Below are 22485 nucleotides of genomic sequence, written 5' to 3' on the forward strand. Positions count from 1 at the left end.
ACAACTTCAGTGGTGCGAAACCCTCACGAGAGACGACTGGATGTCAGACAGGTTTGATATTCTTGTGGGATTGTCAAGCTTGAGTTGATCACGAGGTTCTCGTTACCCCCATGTTTACTGCACGTCAAAAGTCGTCCCGATCCCAAAAACGGCTGTTCAAGTGAAAAATCGTCTCAAAAATCGCAGTGTATGCCCGGCAAAAAATGACTAACTATATCTTCCAACCCTGACAATTCTCTCCATAATTTACTAAAGCTATAAAATAAAAATGTATGCAGTTTTTTTCTCTTTTTTTTTCTTTTGCAATCAGAGCTGTGCGTTAATACAGTCTGCGTTTTGTCCAATCAGAACCTCAAGCACCCTCCAGTCCTCCACTCCCATAACGCACGTACACAGGGATATGGAGGTGATTAGGGAGGCGTGGGTGCTAATGGGTGCTGCTCAGGGTGGGGGCGGGAGGAGGCCTGTGATAATGGACAGAGCCGAAATTGCCAAGTTTGTTTCTTAACATCGTTGTGCAATTCATAAATGTTTTCCAGCTGAAAAACTTCAACTGTTTCAACTTTTATTTTGGTTAAAGATTGAGGATCATGTATATGAAATTTTTAAATCTAACCGTGTCCCTGTACGAGGTAGACATGTTCAAATCAAATAAAACTTTTACTGGGAACAATTGTAATACTGATGTTGTGCTTTGGTTTTCAAGACGATAAAAGCAGAATGAGCCTCACATGAGTCTCTCATTTGGGTTGCCAGTTTCGATGCTGAAATCCAGTTGATTTAAACCTACAATGCCTCTCTCTGATCTGAATGGACTCTATCTAAACCCCAGCACCTGAATCAGTGCTAGGGCAGCCTCTGTTAACCTGATTCCACAAAGTGAAACCGTCTGACCTCGCAGCATTAGGATTCGTTCGCTCGACAGTAGACGGGTACTTTTTTAATTTAACCAATCGCTGCTATTTGGTCGTGACGTATGTAATGCACCAAATCCTGTAGGATGAAGGGCAATAACGTCTTTCCCCTTGATAAGATTTACCAAACATTCTTGTCGTTCCTGCTTTAAATCCTCGATCTTGGGAATCGTTGCCAACACAGAATATCTGTCTTCGTCTACATCCATCTCGACGCTTTGTTTACTGTTTACCCAGACAGGCGCTTGAGTTTGATGTCATGGCTTCACTGCTCTTTGCTGATTGGCCGGTGCACTGTCTACAACTTCCAGGGTTCTTGCAAACCGTCTAGTGTATTCTGATTCCTGACCTAGTCGCTGGAGAGAAATGAAATTGAGCGGAGGCACTAGGTGGCCTCTGAAGCTCAGGGAGGGAATTCTTTTTCACATGAAGCCTTGTCTGTCCATATCGTGAGAATGAGACAAACTTGGACGTGTTTTCTATCTTCAGTTCAGTTGAGATTGTACATTATTTAAAGGGCCCAAACTGCACTGTTTTCTGATTTATGTTATAATGTTGTTTGCTCATCACAAACAAACCTGGAGTTGTGTTTTGTTTCATTCATGTTTAACACAAATCCCTGCATATTTAGGCTGAGTTTTTCTCTCAAACAGAAAACATTCTGTTTCATTAAAACCATTTGTGCACCAGTCTCTAACCCTAACAAAAGGAGCTGTTAACTTGAAAACTACCCCTACATGACATCAGTTTTGCATTTTGAGCTTTGGAGATGTCGACAGTCTAATAATAAAAGGGTTACTCAAACGTTTGAATGAAACAAAACACGACTCCAGGTCTGTTTTTGATCATAACATGGCTTAAAGCTCACAAGAAAACATTTTGTGTATTACACGACCTTTAAAATGAAGATCCAAGCCTACATAGTTTTCCAACAACTGTTAAAAATGAAATAAAATATGTTATGAAAGTGTGAACTCCCACAAAACCTTCAATAAAGATAAAATACTGGATTTTGACAGAAAAGCACCTTACAAAACTAAAACCGTTTCTCGTAGCAACCACAGATCCCCAATCAAAAGACCAACCTGAGCCAGCGTTTATTTATCATTGAACCCACTGCGCTCCAAATCCAAACAGTCCCTTAAATGCACTTTAGAGCGTGTTGTTGTGGGGGGGGGGTTACAGTGGCTCTGGGCGCACACAGCCATCAGCGCACCCACACATCACCCAGCTGTTCCATTAAACGCTGCACTCCCACAGAAATGGCCTCTTTAGCTGTCAGCGCGCCGCTAATACAGCTCGCCCTCTCCAGGTGCGGATGCTAACGCACTATGCTAATGCTCCGAATGGCCCGGGGTGCAGTGCTTATGGCCCCACACTGCCAAATAACCATTAACCCGTGTCATGGTTATGTCCATGTGCCGGGAATTGATGGATGCTGCTATGAATGTGATTACTGTCTGCTGCAAATATCAGTACTGCCTTTTTTTTTTTTACAACGATCAACAGCTACACCACTGTCATTACTGGTACTACAGGACTACAGTGCTCATCTAATCTTTGTTTTAATCTTGTTTCCTCATCAAAAACAGACCTGGAGTTGTGTTTTGTTTTCATATTTTTGCACATTAACACACAAATCCTGCATATTTAGGCTGAGCTCTTCTCTCAAACAGAAAACATTCAGTTCCACCTTGTGATGTAGCGTTGTAGTTAAGACCAAGACCATTCCGAGACCAAGACGAGACCGAGACAAGACCAAGATTTTTTTAAAGCTGAGGCCGAGACAAGACCGAGACCACGGCCCATCCAGACCAAATCGAGACCATCTTTGTCATTTTCTACATTTATTCATATTTTACAGTTATTTTGGCACATTTATATCAATGTTTTTAGAAATTTATCTCCGTTTTATCACTCGTTGAGGATCAGACCTCGAGACCGAGTCCAAGCTCCATCAAGACCAAGACAAGACTGAGCTCAAACGCGGTTAAGTCTGAGACGAGACTGCAAAAAGACCTGTCTCGAGTACTAAAACACTACTATGATGTCATGTGGCAATACCGAAAATCGTCCACTGTGTGTGTGTTTGTTTTTTCTTTTAAACATGCACCTTTGCTATAATCACTTGAATAACTGCAGCTCTGGAGGTTAACTCAGTGCAGCAAGGTGGATTCTCGCGATATTTGTGTCCGTACGGCTGCTGTACGGTTCACAGCATCGAGGTTTGGGCAGAAGCCAAAGGTGAACTCTGAAATGAACCAAAGCAAACACGGCGACGCCAACAGACGTACTTCAGTCTATTTAGCGTAAATACAGACTGTTTAGTTTGTGAAAAACAAAGAAGTTAAGCTCTTTGTGGGTTTGTGGACAGGGCAGATGTTTGTGCTTTTCTCTGAACCAGCAGGTAACAAAAGTTTGATTTTTCAGCTTGTTCCGCTGTTGTGATGCTTCGGCCAATCAGACTCAAATAGTCGTCATGGTGCTCTGATCACTTTTAGGGAGAGCGATGCCAGATTGATAATGTGAAGAACTCAATTCAGAGAGCTACACATATCTGGTGTGACCCAGGTTAGAAAAAGGAGCTGTTAACTTTAAAACTACCATTTATTTTTATTTTTTTTGTAATTCTTTATTTTTCTTTTTTAAAGTTGTATGAAAAAGACAAATACAATACAACCTGCGGGTGTGCCCTGATGCTTACAAAGGATGGATTAATTAAAAGAAAAATAATAATAATAATGAATAATAATTATTACAGCCAATTGCAAGAAAAACGTAAGTAAAAAAAAAAGTAATAGGTCAAACAAAGTCCGGTCTCACAGTGTTTATATATTCAATCCACCGTTTCCATTTGCTTTCAAATTTGTCTTGTTGTTTGTCTTATGCTGGAAGTAATTCTCTCCATCTTAAAAATGTCATAAACAATCTCAAACCATTCATCCAGCGTTGGTACTTCTTGGTTAAGCCTTTTCCTGGTTGTAGTTTTCCTAGCAGCCGCACTCAAAATCTGGAACAGGTATTTAGCTTTATACGTCACATTTTCACCCATCGGGAAACCCAAGTACATTGTTTCAAGTCGAAACAGTATGTCAATACAGAACACAGTTTCTAATGATTTATGGCAATGATTTGCCTCCAGTTCACCGCATTGCCTCCAACAGTTTGATGATTTGGTGTAGTGTCTTTCCTGGACCGGTGTTTTAAAGAACCTAACCAAATTCTTCCAACAAAACTCTCTCCATATTATTGAGTTAGAAGTTTTCCATTGTATCTCGCAGAAGTCTTCCCAATCCTGATCAGATATAGTTAGATGTCCCTCCTTTTCCCATTTTTGTTTCGCGTGGTGTAGTATTCCTTTTGTTTGTTGCAGTCCTCTGTATAGTCTTGAAATTATCTTTTGGTTATTATTTATTAAAACTACCATTTCATGACATCACAAGGTGGAACTGACCATTTTTAGCTCTGGAGATGCAGACAGACTAATAATAAAAGATTATTCAAACACGTGAATGAAACAAAACACATCTCCAGGTCTGTTTTTGATGAGGTAACAGGATTATAACGTGACTTAAAGCTTAAAGAGTCAGTTTTCTGTAATATCTCACCGTTCACGAACATCTCATCACAAATTCATTACCTAATTTCACCCCTGCATTAGCCTAAGTTCCCCTCTTCTTTTGCTTTTCTCCAGCCTGTTTGAGCTCCTCTCTGCAGCAGACTGGAGCGAGTGTCTAAATGGTCTCGTCAATCACGGAGCTGGCAGAGTCTTTTCCCTGTGTTTGTACTGCCATTCAAATGTTTACCTCCCCAACGCCCCTCTCTGTGCAATCAGAGCCCTGTGCGCGCGTTGTTAGCGTGTTTGGGTCTGTGATTGACTCAAATGCTCGATAAATAGATCTTGTATTTTCCCCGGATTTGACTGCGAAGAAAGAGAGAGAGAATGCAGGGAACTTAACCTTGAACTCCTTGGAGATTGGGCTGAGGATGGCGATGTTTGAGAAGCTGATGACGTTAAAAGGCTATTAAAAGGTCTATTATTCTCAGTGGTGGATGAAGTACTCAGTTTTGTTACTTAAGTAAAAGTACAGATGGATACCGGGGCAAAAAAACAAAACTGACGCAAAAGTCAAAGTAAAAGTATCACATAAAAAAAAAATTTAAGTAAAAGCATTAAAGTACCAGTTTAAAAATACTAAAAGAGTAAAAAGTAAATGTATTTGGCACAGGTTTTGAAGTCTTATAAGGCAAAGATTGTGATTTTGATACAGATTTGTGCTGAATAAAGTGGATACTTTTAACTTTTTAACATTCATTTCAATACATTTGAGAGCATGTACCTGTATTTTCTACTCCACTTCTTTTTTGAACTGGACTGAAGAGTAAAAGTATTTTTTATTACAGTGTAAAACCTGCTGAAAAGGCTGACGGTTCATTTTCAACAAGATCATAGTTTGAGCGAACACAAATACACAAATAATACAATAATAATAAACAGCTAGGGGAAAAAATGTGTTTCTTTTGAACAAAATTCAGCACAAATCTTCATCAGAATCTTAAGGCTGGGTGATAGTTCTGTGTTAAAGCTACGCGGAGGTGCCACACAGCTCCTCGGTGCACATGGAAGCCGATCCTGGCGGTATTTGTCGTGCCGTGATCACGCCGTGATCGTGCCGTGTACGTGCACTTCGGCCAAAAAGTTACTACCCATTGAGTTTCCACCGAAAGCAAGAGCTGTGAACCATAAACACTCTACGGACAACTGATTAAAACAGTTTGGAACAGCTAAAGTTCGACACAGAAATGTCAGCATCTGAGCCTAATATGATTGTTTATTGTCACAGTAAATAAAATAAAAAAAATATATATATATAATAATAATTAGGGATGCAATGATATCCAAATTTCATGGTACAATATTATACAATATGCATCTCACAGTACAATATTTATTGCAATATTTTGGAAAAGGTAATAGAATTGTGGAATGGGTTCTTTTTGCTTTTAAAATACCTTGTCAAGACTTTGGTGTAAATCATTACTAGGGGTGTAACAGTAACCAAAATATCATGATATCGTATCGTCAAAAGTCTCTCAATAATATCATGGACCATCACAATATATCGAATTACAAGTTTCTTTGCTTAAATTCATTGTTATGGTGCAGCAATAGCTAAAAAAAACAGAGAGAACTACATAGACCATGATCCTTTTCTTTGTTTTGGTGCAAACTACAAGAAGAAATAACAGTTCTAAGCACTTTCAAATCTTAGCTCTTTGAATTAAGTCACAAAAAATATCGCAATAAATATCTGTACCGTGAGATTTGGATATTGTTACATCCCTAATCATTACTGTCATAATCCCAAGAATTCAAATAAAAACATATTTCTTCATGTCGTCTGCGGTGAAATGAATCATGGGATATGTAGTTCCCTGCGTTTATTCGCTGTTACTACAATAAAACCATGCATTTAAGCACAGGGACTTTGCCCAAGATATTATTGTGAGACCTTTGACGATACGATATCACGACATTTCGGTTATTGTTACATCCGTGCAAATAATTCAAATGAAATAGTTTGGATTTGCACGTCACACCTGGAAGCTTCAGGTTAAACCAGCCTTTAGACCTCAAGATCTGCATGAAATACTTTTACATTTCGCTCTTCATACATTTTTAAACAGGCAATTTTTTACTTTTATTTAAGTAGATGCTTTCATGTGTATCTGTGCTTTTATTTAAGAAAAAAAAAATCAAGTTCTTCTTCCACCACTGTTAGTGATTTTAGTATCAACATGAAGTTTGAAATTGTAGTATCGTGATAAGATTCATTTAAACTAACTAAACCTGTTGTCGGCTGTAACTGTGTGAATGCGTACCCAATTAAAATATAATCCTTCCCACCATGTCCCATGCAGGCTAATTACAACATATTGTCAAGTCCATTTATTTTTCATCATATTTTATCCTGAGTTTGCGTTGGTGCAGACTGGAGCCTAATTTGCTTCCTCTACAAAGAATTTTCCAACTGTCAGTCTAGAGTTTTATGTTCGCGTGAGATTTGCAACTTGAGTTTTTGTCACATTTTTCAGCTCAGTACTCACTAACAACGCGTCTCTGTACCTGCCGCCGTTTTTCGTGCTACTGCAGCGGTTGAGGTGCATTGTCCGACGGCACGACGACAGCCTTTGACATCAAGCCGCGCTGACGTACGTGAACATTCATGCCGCTTTTCTGCGTCATTCGAGGAAAAACTAAAACTAAAACACACCACTACTCACGCCAGTCCATCTTTCCCACCATCAGAGAATAATTTAGCTCACAGGTGTCAAACATAAGGCCCGGGGGCCAAATCCGGCCCTCCAAGACCTTTAATCTGGCCCTTGACTGATTTTCTACTAAAATATTTTAATTATATTTTCTATTAAAATATTGGTAATTTTCTGCGGTGCTGAGCATAGCAGCGTCTCCAGCGTCTCTGTACGTGGCCCCTCCCACCAGAGCAGCACAAATGAAGACTTGTCTCTTTCCAAACGCTCTTAAAGGACGATCGTTTTGACTGTTGACCGTGACACCCTCATCAGAAAAATGTCCAACATGAGAAAAGTGGAGCAGAGTGCAGGATTTTACAACAAAAATTTACTTATTCCTATTTACATACAAGTTCATGTTAAAACATTGTGTTGAAATTGAATTTTTCTTAAAGTTTCAGGTTGTTCATAATATCATAATATTTTGTAAAAGAAAGAGTTCATCAATTAAAAAAGATTTCTGTAATAGATTTGTGTTTCTCTGCACAAATATTTGAACTTATTGTTATTTTTGGGGTTTATATGACATGAGTTTTCTGATCCGGCCCCTTTAGGATCAGAGTAGGTTGGATACGGCCCCCGGACCAAAATGAGTTTGACACCCCTGGTTTAGCTCCAAAAAATGCTAAAAAATAAATTAAAAATGAATAAATAATGAAAATAAATAAAGATAAAATTAGAGAAGTTAGTATATGGAACAATCTGAGTTATGATTTAAAAAAAGTCTAACACTGTAGAAGCCTTTAAAAACAGTATAAAATGTCATGTTTTGAAAGAAATACAGCTCTGGATTATGCATTCAATTTATTAAATTTCTTTATTACATTTTGTTTGTTTTAATTTATATTTTGGCTCTTATACATACAGTAAGTCGTAAGGGAAATTGTAAGCGCAAACTTGCTGTTTTTGCTGCTTTTCTTTCTTGGAATTCTGTCATTGTTTGAAAGGTTTTGGCTTTATAAATACTTTTTTTCTTCAGCCTAAACACTTTCGGTCACGATCCATGGGGTTGTAGTTTATGTTTTGTTTTGTTTTGTAGTGCTGCAAAATAACCAATACTACTAAAACCTGACAATGTTTGAATCTGTTGAGGAAATTTGGTCTTTCGTGCAACTACGATGGGTGAAGTGTATTGCCCAAGGACACGACAACAGTGTCTGACCACGTTTGAATCTGTTGAGGAGAAGTTGGAGAAGAAGTTAAAAGTGCCTTACCGTCTTTAAAAATGGGAATTCTTCGATACGATGCTGGTATCAAATATCTGCATCGACACTGAAACAACTGCTGGATCGGATATCGGTAGAGATGCAACGATATCCAAATCTTTCTGTACAATATTTTCACAATATATGCATCTCACGGTACGATATTTATTGCGATATTTGTTTAGAATATGCTTCTTTTTTATCATAATCCAATTTATTAAGAGTTAAACGTGCTTAATAACAGTTGTTTTATCATGTAGATTGGACTAAAACAGAGCAAAGGATCATGGTCTATGTAGTTCTGTCTGTCGATATCCTGGTTGAGCCTTTAATTCGATGTAATAAAACTATTTAGAACGTTGCATAATGTATGACCTTTATTCACACAAAGCTGTTCAGTATTTATTTGAAGGATACGTAACTGTTGCATAATGACACAATTGGATCTCATGTAATAATTTCACTGTGTCGATGTGTGTGAAAGAGCTGCCGTTTTCCATCCCTGCACCGATATTGGTGAATATCGAGTATTGGTAGATATTTAAAGTGAAGTTTCGATATCGGTATCGGAACTGAAAAAGCTGAATTTGCGTATTCTTACTTAAAAAGGTGAAAAACAGACCTCTTTATTTTGAAACGGTTTGCAGTGGTCCAAAGTTAATCCTCACTTACTTTATCTTATGTAGTCAGAACATCTTATTTATTCGCCATGATGAGTTTTCTGAAATAGAAAACGCTCTGTTCCACCTTGTGATGTCAAGTCATGCTCAAAAATACTCTCCACACACTGTAAATTTCTCTGATCTGGCCTAGATTTTAAAACTTATATCAGGTTATTCGTCTTGTTTTCAGAATTATTATTTACTTACTACTTCTAAGGCTACGTTCAGACTGCAGCCTGAAGTGACCCAAATCCAATTTTTTCACCCCTATGTGACCTGTATCTGATCTTTTAATGACAGTCTAAGCAGCACAGAGCCGATTTTTCAAATAGGATCCAGACCACTTGGATTTCTGCTCCTAAAACCGATACAGAGCCGATCTTTTGACATGCGACTTCAGTCTGAACGGTCAGGTCACATTCATCCCACCTGCACGTCAGGCTCGGAGTCTCGTCAATGGAGGGAAGAGCGAGGTTAGCCAGTTGATTAATATTTGGGGGGATCGCTGTTTTCAGGTCAAATTGAAGGGGTCTTATCAGAACCGGGCGTTTTTCTTCAATGATTGCCAAAGAAATGTCCGAGCTCGGCCACAGACGGTCCTGGCTCCAATGTCAACAAAAAATAAAGAACAAACGAAGCGGCCCTGGACGTGTAACCTGTCCGTTTTACGAAGAACTGGACCGTATTTTGGGAGACAAGCCCAGCGTTTAGGCAACTTCCGTAAACACTGAGCACGCTCGCTGCATGTGACGTCGTCGTGTCCTCCAGCGCTCACGTGGGACACTTTTGGGGCATTTAAAGTTCACGCTGGAGATCACATATAAGTCACATTTAATCGGAAATGTGAACAACCTTGCAAAAAAATTGGATTTCAAAAAAAAAATCCAAATTGAGCATTAAGCCCTTCAGTCTGAATGTAGTCCAAGTGCTTTTTACAACTTTTAGAGACCAGAGCGAAGTTTTGCCATCACTGTAAAGCATGCTAATATGCACTTCCTGATTATCGCACGTTAAAACACACACATATTTACACGCAGACAGCACGCAGCAGACATATTTTAACCTCAAGAGCTGCTCATACACTATATCTGTGCTGGGGCAAGCCAAATTCTGCTCAAATACACGTGAAAAAATTGAGCACAGAGTCTTTAACCGGAGTTTTGGTTAAGATCTGACGTCTCCGCCAAGCCGAATCCCAAAACCTATTCATTCTTTTTAGTGTGCGTGTGGGAGCAATAAATTAGGTTAATAGATTTGGCTAACGTTCCATGATAAATATCTTTATGAAGCACGAAAAAGTTTATTAGCCAAATATTCAAAATTATGCAAATCGAGTTGACTCTCCCGGCGTCCCAAGACTCACCAGCCAAAACCGTAACTTCTACTCATCCATTATGCTGCCTAATTGCTGAATAATTGTAACATAATTTCCTAATATATATATTTTGTTTTGTTTTCCAGATTGCGTGACGTTCCGAGTTGTTTCAAGAGTGGACTAAAACTTTTTCGTTTGGGAATGCGTGTTGTCGGCCTATGAGGACTTCCTAGAGGGAAAAAGCGAAATTGGAATATTGGTAAGTCCTGCTTTAAACCGTCTGAAATTCTTTTGCGTTTTTATGTTTTTGTATTATTATAAATGGCTTACAGAGTAAAAAATTGTGGATTCTGTGGTGGACGCTTTGTTAAAATCCAGATACGAAAGGTGTATTGTGTAACTTTTTTGGAACTTGCGATTTTCTTTCTTTTTTTTCTTTTTTTTCTTTTTTTTTAAAATGAAGCCCTGTGTTCCCACATTTCTAAGTTTTTTGTTTGTTTTGTTTTTCCCCCGAAAATTTGGCCCTATGTTCCCACATTCCTAATTATTTTTTTTTGTTTGTTTGTTGTTTTTTTTTGAAAATGAAGCCCTATGTTTTTTTTTTTTTTAGAAAATTAGGCACTATATTCCCACATTTCTAAGTTTTTTTTTTGTTTTGTTTTGTTTTGTTTTTTGAAAATGAGGCCCTATGTTCCCACATTTCTAAGTTTTTACTAAATATGAGTGTAAAGTAAAATATACAAAAGATTAATATTTGCCTGTCATACATCATTTGTGCTGGATATTTTATTTGGCATTAATAAAAACATTTTAAGAAGCCTAAATTTACAGATGTGGTCTAATCTCGTGCACATTTTAGACAATTCCGCTTGGTTAAAATGCAGATGCGAAAGGTGAACTGTGCAACTTTTTTGGTAGAGAGTCTGTCAGATGCTTTTTCTCTGTCTTCACGGAGACCAAACCAAGTTACAGGTCAGGTCTGTGGAGAGGCAACCCCGCTCACAGTCAGAATTCTTGTTTTTCTAAGTATTTTTGAGCTATAAATCTACCTGTAATTGAATAAATGTAAAAGTAGAGCTGTTTAATGTCACACTGTGGGACAATCCAGGCTGAGCAATGAAACAAAGAAGGTGACGGACCCCCAAAACTGAAAAGTTCCAGAGTGCAACTTTAAGGTTATGATGACTATTGTGCTGTGGTTCAAACTTTGGTGCTTAGATCTTAGACTGAGGAAGTGGATGGTTCTGCTGCTGCAGAGTAGAGTTGGCAGAGTTATGGTTTCTGCTTCATGAAAAAGTTGCATTTTCCAACCAGATGTTATGATTTGAAAGTACACCAGACGTCACAAGATCGATAAAGAGTTAGTACACCTATTTGCTATGTCTGACTTTTGCTTGTGTCCTTGGCAATGTTGTTCTGCTCTGATTGTTCCACAGTATGGGCACATCTGTGGAAAGGCAAGCCTGCACACAGAAACAATGGTTTTCAAGATATTTTTTAACATTACCTGTTACTTGAATACCGTATTTTCCGCACTATTAGGCGCTCTGGATTATAAGACGCACAGTCGTAGAATGGTCTATTTTTTAACTTTTTTCAACGAAACTTTAAACGAAACACAACAGTTGGATGGGTCAGTGGGACTTTGTTTGTTTGTCGCGTTCACGGTGACTCTGGGCTTTGTTCAGTTGTGGCGTGTAGGGAGGGTGCTGTCTGGGACCGCTGGATTGTCGGCGTGTTCGCAGTGACTCAGTTGTTCAGTTGTGTCTAGAAGTGGCACGTTGCACTCGCTTTTTCGGTTCGTTCCCACATTCCGTTCCTCGTCGGCGTGGAGTGACGAGTGTGACTGTGGGTGTTTTACGCTGTGCGGTCGCTGTCTGCTCCGTGTGTGTTTGCGTGCTCTGCGGGTGGTGCGGATTTGTAGTTTACTGAAGTCGTGCTGGGACACCCGAGTGGATTCGTGTATAGGTCGCTCTGGATTGTGGGGCGCGCAGTTGCTTTTTGATGGGCTTAATAGCGCGCCCTATAGCCCGGAAAATACGGTACATGCAGTTCAGTGCTGTACTGTGGAACATTTCACAGTTATATTGACGCTACACTCTTTAAAGGACCCATATTACGCAGTTTTCTGATCTAACGCTACGTTCAGACTGCAGGGCTTAATGCTCAATTCAGATTTTTTTGCGAGGTCGTTCACATTTCCAATTAAATATGACTTGTATGTGATCTCCAGTGTGAACTTTAAATGCCCCAAACAATGTCACACACAGCGAGCCTGCTCAGTGTTTACACAAGTCGCCTAAACACGGACACGAGCATTGAGCACCTGGCCATTGTAAAGTTGCTGTTGTACCGGAGCCAGAACATGTACATCTTATTTGTTTTAAGGAGGAGACTGAGATGGAGAAGGATGAGGTTTTTGGCTTTCTTCCAGTTTCCGTGTACTTCAGAGCAGAATAGTGATGTTTGTCTCTTGCTGATGAAGTGTAGGTGGTTGTTCAGACTGAAGTCGCAGGTCAAAAGATCGGATATGTATCGGTTTTAGGAGCACATATCCAAATGGCCTGGGTCGCATTTCAAAAATTCAGATCTGTGTTGTTCAGACCGTCGCATGGGGGCCAAAATATTAGATTTGGATCACTTTAGGCTGCAGTCCGAACCTAGTCTATGTTGTAATGTTGTTTCCTCATCACAAACAAAACTGGAGTTGTGTTTTGTTCCTTTCACACATGTTTAGAGTGACCAGATTTTCAAAATACTAAACTGGGACACACCTGGGTTAGGATGGTATAAATAAAATTGTGAAAAGAAGATTGCAAGATTGTGCTTTCTCGTGTCACTTATAATCTTCGTCGTCGCTGTATTTTTATTTTTGCTTCATGGTCATTCGCAAACACAGTTTTCTGTATTTTGGCAAAACAAATTTATGCTCCTCTTTACAGTTGGCAGGGCTCAGATTAGTCAAAACTTGTGAGAGTCCTGTTTTAGTCCTGGTTTAGACCTGATCTAGTCCTAGTTTAATCTTAGTTCAGTCCTGTTTTAGTCCTGGTTAAGACCTGGTGTAGTCCTGGTTTAATTTTAGTTTAGTCCTGGTTAAGATCTGATGTAGTCCTAGTTTAATCTTAGTTCAGTCTTGGTTTAGTCATGGTTTAGACCTGATGTAGTAATGGTTTAATCTTAGTTTAGACCTGGTTTAGATCAAATTGGTCCAAAATAGGGACACCTCGGACATTTCTTGTAAAACTGTATAAAAAAATCATTGATTTTTTATTGGGCTGGGTATCATTAAGAAGTTGCCGGTACAATACATACCTCGATACAGTGCAGTTTCAATTCGATAAGATATATTTCAAATAGATTAAATACGGTTCAATAAAAATAAAGACTAAATCATGACTGTGATACTAAAAGTCTTTCTTAAACCACTTCTTGTGAAAAGTTAATATGAAAAAATCCCATTTTAATCATCAAAACTGTGTCACATAAACGCAAGCAGCAAAACTAGCGCTGTAAGAAAAAAATACTCGTGGTGATATTTGAATACAGCAGCCTACGATATCGATACTGTATCATCACATTAAACGAGACGATATATCGATATTTTGATATTTTTGCACACCCCTAGTTTTGTATAAATCTGCTGGGACAGGGGACACCGGACTCAAAACTGGGACTGTCTCGAGTAAATAGAGACGTCTGGTCACTCTACACATGTTTAACACACAAACCCGTCATATTTAGTTCTTCTCTCAGACAGAAAACACTCTGTTCCACCTTGTGATGTCATGCGGTAATACAGGAACTGCTCCACTGTGTTTTTTAAGCTCCTATACACCTTCACTAGTCGATAATTTCAGCCCTAGAATTGCCAATCTTTACTGAATTAAAGATAAAAAAAGCTAGTTGCTAACTTGAAAACTACCGCTTCATGACATCACAAGGTGGAGCAGAGCATTTGGAGCTTCAGAGATGTAGACAGTCTAATGAAATGTTACTCAAACATGTGCCAATGAAACAAAACAACTCAATTTTCACCTCGACCAAGATTCGAGAACGTAATTACGACTTTTTAACGACATATCCCGTAGCCTCGATTAGCCTCGATTAGCCTCGTTAGCATGTCACAACGCCGCAACATACTCCAGAAGGCAAAGCATGCTAACAAGTTCATTATGCAGCCTGAGGTAGCAGTAATCACCATTTAGCATCAGAAGCTATTTATCGGTCCGTAACTCTCGTCTAATGGAGCCAGCGGTGGATTCGGATAAATATTAGCGAGAGAATTAGTTAGCGCCGCGTTCGGACACTTAGCGGTTATGAGCTAGCTTAGCGGGATGCAATACACAAAGGATGTTTCTGGTTTGTAATAAATGCATGCTAGTGGTGTTTTGGGGCGGACTGCTGCGTGAGCTAAAATAATCCGTGTATCATTCGCTCATTCGTTTTTCAAAATAAAACCAAAAATAAGAAAACAAAAAAAAACATCTGTTTTCTTCAATATTTGTCTCCAAAACTAAAATGAAAAAATTGATAACGATTATTTTTTTCAGTTTTTGATTTTGTGTTTAAATGAAGAATGGAAAAAAAAAAGGATAACGGTCGTTTCTCGTTTACGTGACTTCCGTGACTGCGATGTCGGACTTTTGCACCACATATGGACTGAACCAGGACGGGACCAGACCGGGACCAGAGCGGGACCAGAGCGGGACCAGAGCGGGACCAGAGCGGGACCAGAGAGCGGGACCAGAGCGGGACCAGAGCGGACTCCGAGCTTTGACTCCAAGACTCTGCGGGGTCCGAGCCTCAGCTTCGAGCTCTGGCCCTGCCGTGGGCTCTGAACCTCTGGTCTGGTCCCAGTCTCAGTCCCGGTCTCAGTCTTGGTCTGGTCCCGCTCTGGTCCCGGTCTGGTCCGGGTCTGGTCCGGGTCTGGTCCGGGTCTGGTCACGGTCTCTGTCTCAGTTCTGGTCCCAGTCTCGGTCTGGTCCCGATCTGGTCTCGGTCTCAGTCCCGCTGTGGTCCCGGTCTGGTTTTGGTCTCAGTCTCGGTCTGGTCCGAGTCTGGTCCCGGTCCTGTCCCGGTCTGGTCTCGATCTCAGTCTCGGTCTGGTCCCGGTCTGGTCTTGGTCTCAGTCCTGCTCTGGCCCTGGTCTCAGTCCGGGTCTCAGTCCGGGTCTCAGTCCGGGTCTCAGTCTCGGTCTGGTCCCGGTCTCAGTCCTGGTCTGGTCTCGGTCTGGTCCCAGACCTGGATCAGTCCTGGTTCAGTCCGTATGCAGTGCAGAAGTCCGACATCGCAGTCACGAAAGTCACGTAAACGGCCATTATCCATTTATTCCATTCTTCATTTAAACACAAAATCGAAAACTGAAAAAAAACGAATCATTATCGTTTTTTTTTTCATTTTGGTTTTGGAGACAAATAATGAAGAAAACTGTTGTTTATTCATTTTCTTATTTCTGGTTTTATATTGAAAAACGATTGAACGAATGATACACATTACCATTTATCGGTCCGTAACTCTCGTCTAATGGAGCCAGCGGTGGATTCGGATAAATAATAGTGAGAAAATTAGTTAGCGGCGCATCGGACACTTAGCGGATATGACACAATACACAAAGGATGTTTCTGGTTTGTAATAAATGCAGGCTTGTGGTGTTTTGGGGCGGACTGCTGCGTGAGCTAAAATGCTATTGATTTTGTAGCCGGCGAGGGCGAGGGAGGGAAAATGGTTCTTCTGTTCTCCTGGTCGGCACAGTTCACGGTACAACGCGTTTGATTGACTACACTCGGGTGAATTTGAGATGAAAAAGATGGTGAAATTTTGCGAGCATTCTGAAGGAAATTTAAAATGCAAATTGCGTTAGAAGGTTGTTGAGTTTATATTTTTTGAGTCCACACTAAGCAGTATTTTCATCATATTTTTCATATTTTTAAAGGTTCTATATTACACAAAATGAGTTCTTGTGAGGTTTAGGTCATGTTTTAATGTGGTTGTCTCCTGAAAAACATGTCTGGAGTTGTGTTTTGGAGAGCATGCCTATGTTCCCTCAGCCCTATGTTTGTTCCCTCATTTCTAATTTTTTGTTTTTGTTTTTTTTTTCGTGAAAATGAGGCTCTATGTTCCCACATTTTTATGTTTTTTTTTTATTTATTTATTTATTTATTTTATTTTATTTTTTTAAATAAGGCCCTATGTTCCCTCATTTCTAAGTATTATTTATGTATGTATTTATTTATTTATTTTTTTAATGAGGCCCTATGTTCCCTCATTTCTAAGTATTATTTATTTATGTATTTATTTATTTATTTGAAAATTAGGCCCTATGTTCCCACATTTCTAAGTTATTTTCTTTTTCCTGAAAATTAGGCCCTATGTTCCCACATTTCTAATTTTTTGTATTTATTTATTTATATAAGTGTATTTATTTATTAATTTTTATATATATTTTTTTAAATGAGGCCGTGTTCCCACATTTCTAAGTTTTTTTTTTTTTTTTTTTTAAATGAGGCCCTACCTTCCCACATTTCTAAGTTTGTGTTCTTTTTTCTTTTTAAAAAAATGAGACCCTATGTTCCCACATTTCAAAGTTTTTACTAAATATGAATGTAAAGTAAAATATACAAATGATTAATGTTTACCTATCATACGTAATTTGTGCTGGATATTTTATTTGGCATTAATAAAAACATTTTAAGCAGCCTAAACTTGCTGATGTGGTCTAATCTCATGCACATTTTAGACAATTCCTTTCCGCTTTTTCGTGTTTAATAGAGGTTAAGAAAGCAAACGTTCCCATCTTGCAGGATTTGTGGGCGGGAGCGTGACAAAATATTGCAGATGCAGGTGAAAATTCTGTCCCGCGCAGACCTCTACCCTCTAATTTACACCGTACTTTTATGAACTGAAATTTTATGAACTGCAACGTTTTAAAGACATCTACGTAACCGCTGAACATCTCGCCGTAGACACGCACGCAGAAACACCCCAGCAAAGTTTCAACGGACAGATAACGTAAACAGGGCGTGGTTGGAAATAATAACTTCCTTCTTGGGATTCATCACAACACAACTTAGTTCCAGCGAGTAAATCGGCTAATTACCTGGCCAATCCTAAGTAAATATAATTACCCGTGGCTCCGGGATACGGGAACGGTCCCACATATTGTGTTCCCACGCTCCACGGCTTAGTCCCCGTATTAGTTAATAACAGTCATTCGCGTTTATTTGCTCTTCCTCTGTGCTCCGTGTCACAACATCGCTAAGCTTTGAACACACACACACGCCATTATTATCGTCTTTATAACTCGTAATTATGTCGTGTGAGGAGCGCGGTTGCATTCACGCCGCTACAGTGTCATTCGGGTGAACAATTTATCGTACGAGACGTGTTTTTTTGAACGCCGGCTTTGATTTGCAAGTCGTGCACAGAGATATGGAAATGAATTAGTGATGGTAATGTTAACGTAGACTGGAGGACGAGGAGGAGGAGGAGGGGGATGCGTTCGCGGCGCGGCGACAGTGGCAGCACACAGGGTCTTTGTGCTCCAGACTGAGTCAATATATTACAGAGGGCGCTTCAGTCTCCCGACAGTAAAGATACACAGGCTTACACAGGGGATGGAGGAGGATGGTGGGTGGGTAAAGTTTGCATAAACAGTAAATAAAATGGAATGGACACAATAAAGTTCGCAATTTTGAACATAGGACCTCATTTCCTAGTTAGTCTTACCCACTCCACAAAGCACCCGAAGCAAATCTGTTGTTACGCCAGACTGTCCATGTAAATGTCTGTCAAAAGAATAATTTTAGAAGTAAAACCGACCTTGCATTTGAAGGATTTACGTCTGAGCAGAAGCAGTGAGTTGTACTTCCCTGATAGAAAGTTTGGCAGCGGCGGACTGATATCACCTAAAGGAAAATTCCGCTGTTGCTGAGAAAATAGTCCCTCAACAACAAGGTTAGTTTTATTTCAAACATTGTTCTATCAACACAGACATTTACATCGATAGTCTGGTGTTGTAACTGTTTTGCGTCTAGTCCATGTCCAAAATTCTGGACTGTCCCTTTAAAGGAATGGACGATAATATTGATTTTTGAAAATATTTTTTGTAGGGTTGAATAATTAATCGAAATAAAGAGCAACCAGTAGATCTCCGCCCCTGTCGAGTAGCTCACCAAGGGATTTCTGAATTATATGTATCAGAGGTGGGGGCTGGCAAACTGTGACTTGGACTTGAGTCAGACTTGAGTCACTATTTGTAGGACTTGGGACTTGACTCAGACTTGAGGCCTGTGACTTGAGAAGCACTTTTAAATCTGAATTCTTTCTATTCTTTCTGTAATGATTCACTCTAAGATCTTGTCAAGACGTTTAAAAAGGAAGAATTTGCATTTCTACAGCTCTTATATACTCTATAAATACTCATATATAAATATACTATGATTTTTTAAAGTATAATTTATCTTAAAATTCATATATAAATTGCAAAAATCTAAGCTATATTTGGAACTTTAGTTTAAAGTCTTGAAAAAATGACTTGAAGCTCAAAGCAGATGACTTGGACTTGACTTTGACTTATGGGCCAGTGACTCGAGACTCGACTTGGACTTGCCTGTATTTGACTTGAGACTTGAGGTCAAAGACTTGAGACTTGCAAAACGATGATGACTGATGTGTATTGTGCTTAAAAACTAAATCTGATTATTTACCGTTGTAAATGTATCATTTTGATTCCTAAATTGTGCAGTAATAAATGGATAAAGGTTTATGTTTTATAAGCGTCTCACTCAGGGGTGGACAAACTACGGCCCAGGGGCCATATGCTGCCCTCCTATCTTTTTTAATTCGTCCCGCCAAACTTAAATAATAATAATCATCATCATCTTCAGTCATTTCAATAAATAGTAAATACCGTGGGATTTGAAAGACAGATATTTTTATTGAAATGCTTTGTAATGATTTAACCATAACATGGGATATGTTTTCTACATATTATTTTCTATGTCATATTATCCCATGTTATTTTTTTTTCTCTTATGTGGTGGATTACCAAAAAACTCCACCCATCTGCTCCTGGTCCGGCCCTTCTGTCAAATTTTAGAACCCCTTGTTGCCCACAAGTCAAAAAGTTTGCCCACCCCTGGTCTAACTGTTCCTCATCTGGCTCTTATACTTTCTCAATTTATTGTGGTCGCTAAAATTAGTAGCTCTCCACTATTTTCGTTTTGTTAAGGAGCTCACCAGAGGAAAAAGGTTGAAGACCCCTGCTTTTAGACAGTAGAATGTCATTTTCAACATTAAATCATAGTATTTTATTATATTATATTATATAAAGTAACATTATATTATATTACATTACATTACTTTATATTACATTGCATTATATTATATTATATTACCCTTGTCATAATCCTTCATCCAGGTTCCACAGTGGTCCATGGGTTTATTATAGTTTATGTCAAACATGTCAGAATTTGTAATATTAAAATTAAATAATACTAGTAAAGCTGTACAAATGTGATTGAAGGCAGTTTACAAAATGACAAGAATGGAAATGTAGAAGAGTTTCCCCTGATTGAAAGACGAGAAAGTCCCTGCTCTGATTTTATTTTATTTTTATTTATTTTTTGCCCATATTGCCCAGCCCTAATTTCTAGAATGTAAGTTATGGGTTTTTGAATGTTGAAAAGTAAGGAATATTTCACAGTATGGCATTAAACTTCTCTGGGACAAGCAGGAGCAATTTTATTTTTTATTTTTTACGTCTGCATTTGAATAACTCGTGAGATGTTTAATGCTTTGTAAGATGGATTAATGCTTTGCTGTGGAACATTCAGGACTAGTAATAACATCTGAGACAAGAACAAGATGAGAGATTTCTGTCCAGCAAAAAGTCGTTTTTATCTTTGTGACATTTCCTTTCTGAGAACAGTGAACCACCCAGGTCTATTTTTGGCAGTAGTTCAAAGTTACTGCGATGGTACCATGATACAACGCTGATGAAAATCTGAGATAGAGGTTGAAGTTGCAAAACCCTGACACCGACTTTGCTTAAATGGCAATATTTCAGATGTCAAATTCACTTCATTAACATTTAGATTCAACTTATAGATACATAGACGCCCATATCCATGTGATTTACTTACAGCTATAGTTAGAAAAAGTCTCAAAACTGCAAAGGTGTACGCTTCTTGGGCCTCATCCACACTAGTACGTATTCGAGTCATTTTCGTTGTGGATGCAGTGTTCGTCTACACTAATCCGATGGAAAACGGCTCCAGAGACGGAACGATCTGGTGCCGCCTTCATCTGAGTACAGATTTGATCAGGTACTGTGTGGACGCCTGAAAACGTTGATACTCTGATCTAGGTCTATGCGTTGTGTAAAGTAATTCACCGCCAAAACGCTAAAAGGCTAGAATATACATCCATTCATATATACGGTCTTTGTGTATGACCAGCAGACGTATAATCTCCGAAAAGTTAAACATGAACCATCTCCAACTTGACAGAAGCACAGAACAGACTCACCATCAGCAGAACACCCCTCTGTCACAGAAAGAACACTCATATTCATATTCACTCATAGTCGTGTCCTTTAGTCCGACAAAAGCTGAACCGCATCAGTGCACAGTAGCGAGCTGTTTTTTGAGTGCTTTCTTTTTGCAAATGAGCCATGCGGTTTTAAGTTTTGTTTCTGTAAAACGTAAACAAATATGCACAAAGCTGTGTGGATAGGGAAGGCTTGCGGACACAGAAAAGACGTGTCTGGACGCAAATCGTTTCTGAGACGGTGATACGGTGATCTCCACAAACCTGACTGCGTCTTTCTAATGAAATGTGTCTTTGGCTATAATCTCCCACAGTTGAGATATACATTTTCATCAGTTTCACTTGAGGTGGGGACTTGCAAGTCGTGACTTGGACTCAAGTTAGACTTGAGTTACTATTTGTAGCACTTGAGACTTAATAAAATGGACTCAGATTTGGGACTCGACTTGGACTTGAAGGTCAGTGACTTGGGACTTGACTTGGACTTGTGGCCTGTGACTTGAGAAGACTTGAGAAGCACTTTTAAATCTGAATTCTTTCTGTTCTGACCATAATGATTCACACTAAGATCTTGTCAAGATGTTTAAAAAGGAAAAATGCTACTTAAAAATACTTTATAAATTACTCATATAAATATAGTATGATTTTTTAAAAGTAAAATTTTGTTTAAAATTCATATAAATTGCAAAAATCAATTCTATACTTGGTACTTTGATTTAAAGCCTTGAAGCAGAAAACAGACAATTTGCACTTGACTTGGACTTATGGATCAGTGATTCAAAACTTGACTTGGCCTGTCTTTGACTTGGGACTTGACTCAGAATTGAGGTCAAAGACTTGAAACTTGCTTGACACTTTCAAAACGACTTGGTCCCATCTCTGAATATCACTGCACCCGAACTTCCAGCTCCCCCAGAATGTAATAATATCTTGAGCGACATAATTAATAAGAGTCTTTTAGCGTGCCTCTTCTAAAGCCGCTCTCGTGATGGTTTGTCTTATCTTTACCCAAACACAATAGTGCGGGCGCATCTTGATCTTGTTCTATGCTAATTGTATCACGCACTTGGCTGGTGTGCGCCGCATCTGCTAATTATACTCCTCGGATTTGAACAGCTGCCCTAAAAATACCCATGATGCCGTTGTTCTTCAGATGCGGCCGGCGGCGGGCGGGCGGGGGGGGCCTGTACCCGTGAAGAGCGCCCCATCGCTATTTGCTATTTTTATTTCATTTTTCGTAAACTTGAAATCGCAAATCCTCTTTTTTTTTTGTTTAGTTTTTTTCTTCCCATCTCTCTTCATAAATTTGAAACTTGGAATGAAATAATAATCTGCGCTTCTCTGCAGGCGGCTGAATCTTGTGTTGCTAGGAGACGGTTGTTGGCATCGGATCGCGAAGGACCACGTATGAAAACATTGGAGCGTGCTGCTTGGTGCGCTGGTAGAGTTGTCACGATTTAAAACTGGTTTCAAACTGGATAAGAGAAAAACTTGATACTCAAAACAGATTCCAATATCACAATGAG

The 22485-nt window shown here is 39.2% G+C and overlaps 1 protein-coding gene across 1 annotated transcript in view; it reads left to right on the forward strand.

The window, feature by feature from the left end:
* The window catches only part of fut8b (fucosyltransferase 8b (alpha (1,6) fucosyltransferase)), a 451073-nt gene that overhangs the window by 100657 nt on the left and 327931 nt on the right, over positions 1–22485 (forward strand). Inside the window, exon 2 of the mRNA XM_020929335.2 lies at positions 10558–10670. The gene's annotated coding sequence lies outside the window, so the exon portion shown is untranslated. The remainder of the gene's footprint in view (positions 1–10557; positions 10671–22485) is intronic.

The sequence above is a fragment of the Boleophthalmus pectinirostris genome, unplaced genomic scaffold, assembly GCF_026225935.1.
Source record: "Boleophthalmus pectinirostris isolate CB_2022bp ecotype Guang Dong unplaced genomic scaffold, ASM2622593v1 HiC_scaffold_13, whole genome shotgun sequence".
Classification (NCBI taxonomy): Eukaryota; Metazoa; Chordata; class Actinopteri; order Gobiiformes; family Gobiidae; genus Boleophthalmus; species Boleophthalmus pectinirostris.